Raw genomic sequence first — 4,873 nt, 5'->3', positions numbered from 1 at the left:
TCTTATTGTTAGCATCAAAAAATAATTCTAGTTGTTCTATATAGACTTCTTCCTCCAATTTTCCATTTAGAAATGCAGATTTAACATCCATTTGATAGACATTGAAACCTTTGTATGCAGAATAATCAAGTAGGGTTCTTACTCCTAGTCTTGCAATAGGGGCAAATGTCTCACCATAGTCATTTCCTTCTTTTTGTGCATATCCCTTGCAAACTAATCTTGCCTTGTTTCTTATGACTTCACCATTTTCATCTATCTTATTTCTAAATACCCACTTGGTGCTAATCACATTCTTATCTTCTAGTCTAGGAACTAAACTCCATGTTTTGTTCTTCTCAATTTGTTCAATCTCTTCTTCCATGGCTTTACTCTAGTCCACATCTTCTAATACATCTCTCACTAATTTTGTTTCTTTCATGCTTAGCAAGCATGTATCACTTCTTAGTTTGTTTCTTTTCATTAGTCTAGCATCTTTATCTCTAATGATTTGAGTACCATGATGATGTCTTTTGACATATTTGGACAATCTCAGCTCAACTCTAGTTTCTTCATTTTGTTTTTTAGCTTCAAAGTCACTATGTATATCTCTGTCAAGTATCTCAGTATTTCTTTCATGTACACCAACCTCAAAATCAGAATGTGCACCAACTTTATTTTGAAACTCGGCATCTAAATGTTGCTTGGTTCTTGAATGCAGCTTACCATTCACAAGATGTTACTCGGTAGTCAATGAAACTTTCTCTTGATTTGCAACTTGATTTGTAGCAACTTCTTTAGTAGACATACCTTCATAAAAGTATAGAAATGATTTGCATTCTTCTAGTTCTTTCATAGGTTTAGCCTTATGTGCTTCTATATATTCATCAAAGTTTACATTTGCACTTTTCACAACTTTGTTAGTGTTAGCATTCAAACACTTATAAGCTTTACTTCTTGTAGAATATACTAAGAATATACCTTCTTCACTTTTTGCATCAAGCTTACCATTCCTAAAATCTTTAAGAATGTAACATTTTCTCCCAAATACCTTAAAATATTTCACATTGGGTGAGTATCCATACCATAGTTCAAAAGGTGTTGTATGAGTACCTTTCTTAACTTGCACATGATTCAAGGTATAGATAGCTATACTTATAGCTTCTCTCAAGTATTTCAAAGCAATATTCTTCTCCATCATGAGTGTCCTAGCATAGTCCATTACAGACCAATTCCTCATTTTAGCTATTCCATTTTGTGGAGGGGTTCTAGGAGCAGATGTCTATCTTTTTATTCCTCCATCATTATAGAACATCTCAAACTCATGTGATGTGAGTTCTCCTACTCTATCTGATCTTAAACATTTCAAACTTTTACTTGTTTCCTTCTCAACTCTTGGTAAGAAACACTTAAACATTTGGAAAGAATCATATTTCTATTTCAAAAACATAGTTGTCATCATTCTAGAATAATCATCAAAAAACAACATAATGTACTTATCTCCTTTGTAGCTTTTCACATCAATTGGTCCACATAGGTCAATATGAACAATCTCTAGTATTTCTTTAGAGGTATTAGTTTTACTCTTAAAACTTGACTTTGTCATTTTGCATAACTAACATTGTTTGCACATTGTATTGTCAATTTTCTTCAGCTTAGGCAAACCTCTAACTTTCTTCATGTTATTGATACTAATTAGGATATCAAAATTAACATGGCATAACATTTTGTGCCATAGCCACAGATGATCAAATCTTACAACTAGATAAGTGGCATCCTCTATATCAAGGTAGAATAGATTACTCTTAGTTTGATCACCCTTTCCAATCATATTTCAATCAGTACCATATATCTTAGTAGTCTTGTTTTCAAACTCAATCTTACATCCTAAATTGTTCAGTTGTGACACACTCAAAATATTATAGTTTAGACCTTCTACATAGTAAGCATTATCACTTGAAATCTTATCTGTGAGTTTGATAGAACCTTTTCCTTTTATCAAACAAGGTGCATCATTACCAAATCTTACACTATTTCCTTCAAAACAATTTAAAGTAATGACCTTACTTTTGTCTCCAATCATGTGATGTGAACACCCATTTGCAATGATCCTTCTATCATTTTTGTTCACACATGTTACAAGTTTAGTTTCCTCATCTTCATTAGATTTTTCCTTCATTGCAACATACACCACTTCTTCATCATGTTCGTCAAAATCATCTTTAGTAGCTTCTTTAGCAATGTAGCATGACTTCTTGCCTTTGTCTTTGTAGTCCTTGTTGACATCATCTCTTCTACTCTTGTACTTATCACCACCTTTATAGTTCCTCTTTTGTGTACATCTAACATCAATATGACCAACCTCATCACAATTGAAACAACTAATAGGTAGTTTATCTTTGAACTTGCTTTTACGTTTGTGGAATCTTTTTGCCAGTAGTGCTTCAAGTTGTTCAAAATCTTCCTCATATGTATCACTGTGACTAGACACATATTTTATCTTTCTCCTCTTCTTCTACTTCAACTCTTTAGAATCCTTCAATAACAACTTAGCTTTGAAAGTAGATTCAAGACTCTTAGGTTTGTAATTATCAAAGATAGATAACTCAAAAGTAGTGAGCCTTCCTACCAAACCTTCAAGGGTTAGACCATTCCTTGGCATACATCTAAGTTCATGAATTGTAGAAACTTTAATAGAATATATAGGTAGTAATGTTCTTAAGTCTTTGCTTAGCATAGTATCATCATCTATCTAACTAGTAGCTCCTTTTATTGCACTAACAACTTATTTTATCCTAGCAACATATTGAGCAATATTCTCACCTACTTCCATTCTCATATAATCAAACTTACCTCTAAGACTCATATTTGGCTCTTTGAATATTTTTTTCTCCTCCATAGATAGTGTGTAGAGCATCCCACATTTTCTTTTTAGTGTCATAGCCTTTGATATCATCAAATTTGGCATAACTGAGGGTAGAGGTGATCTCCAACATTGCTTGGTTGTGTTCTCTCTTTTTCTTCAAATCTTCAGCAGTTAAGGCTCCAGCTAGATCAATATGTTTAGTAGTAATGGTGAATTGTACATGATCTCCAAGTCCTCCAAGGTGCAGCTGCATCAAACTTTTCCATGTAGGAAAGCTATCTCTATTTAGCTTGGGTACTTCCCTTTTTGACATCTTGATCTTTGTGCTTGTAGTACCGTCAAACTAGTCCTCTTAAGAAAACTACTTTGATACCAAGTTTTGGAATTATTTTAGAATAACTAAGAGGGGCGATGAATCAGTTATCCAAGGTCCATATGTGTAAACATAACTTTTCACAGCTTAGTGAACCCATAAAACATTTATAATTATGCATGCATCCATAAGATTATGCAATCACTTATAAACGTGTAGGTTATTATCAAATTAACTTGTAGAAATGTAAACATGAAACATAAAAAATTCATCAACACACATAGCACAATTATTTACATGGAAACCCAATTTGGGAGAAACCACCAATAACATGCTACCCTTTTTCATTCTTCTAAAGTGATGCCCTGCAAAAGGTTGATCGTGTTAAAGGTTACAATGCACACTATTAAATATTACCCTATTAAAGGATTTCAATCACCCCGTTAGGAGTGAGCCTTGTTAGAGGACTTTAGACCATTCACTTGGAATGTCACCTAGTTAAAGGATTTACAAATGACTATTAGGTCAACCTTAATCAATAAGGATTTTACCCTAGACTGATACAATTGTTAGAGAGTAACAGTACGGCTTGATTTGATATAAACTTAGAACTTCACTTGCAGATTATAGATCATTGTTTCAGTCCTCCATTTTGCTTGGCCTTCACTCATTGTAGCTCTATTTTCTTTTTCACCCTTCAAGAATCCATACCTTTAAGCCTTCTTTCTTAACATGCCAATGCAGACTCTTCTCTAGGTCACTTGATGAAGCAAAACCCTAACTCCTCTTCCTCATTTTCTTGGATTGAAAACATTTGATTCATGACCAACCATCCCTATAAATAGGAAATTAAGATCTTTTTTGCTCATTTTCCATCGTCTAATTTAGGGTTAGGTAAGATATGATGTATCTACCCCATATTCCATATCTCTTCTAGAAACTTCTCCTTTGATCATCTTTAGATTTGCCTAAAAATAGTTTATCTTGAATTCTATGCCACCAATTCATCATCCTTATCTTCCACCTAGTTCACACAATCCAAGGAAACAAACATGTTAGGTTAGATTCATCAAATCTATTATCTTTAAAATAATGTTGCAGCTCAGCATTATCTTGTTTATAATGCTTGACATCCCCTAGATTTTTCTTTTACTTAGCTCCAACTAATTTTTTGCTTGGCTTTCATTGACTTCACTTTGCACCCTCTATCCACTTGGTCAAGCTTGGTAGAAAAACTTTGTATAACTTGTTTTTCTAAACTTTCTTAGTATAGCTAGCATTAAGTAGATTATCAATGCATTAGATTATCACTTTCTTAATCGATTCTTGTACTCCTTTACATAATAATAACTCAACTTTTCCTCTAGGTGCTATTGGTACATCTTTTCATCAAATCCTCTTCATCAATAAAATAAGTGATAGTACATAAATCATATAAGTAGTTGTCTTACCAGCAATAAGTAGATTTGACATTAGTGACAAAACAATGATTCAAACATGTATATCAATCTCTCTCTTAATCAATCTTACTCAATCATTTTCAAAACATATATACATATACACACACACACACACATATATATATGGACACATATATATTGTTGGAAATATAAGAGAAATAACTAAGAGGGGATGGGTGAATCAAAACATATAGACATATATAGACGCACACACACACAGAGACAGATATATATATATATATATATATATATATATAT

The sequence above is a fragment of the Cupressus sempervirens genome, chromosome 7, assembly GCF_028749045.1.
Source record: "Cupressus sempervirens isolate cs-2001-9-10 chromosome 7, ASM2874904v1, whole genome shotgun sequence".
NCBI lineage: Eukaryota > Viridiplantae > Streptophyta > Pinopsida > Cupressales > Cupressaceae > Cupressus > Cupressus sempervirens.
This window is presented reverse-complemented; position numbering follows the sequence as displayed.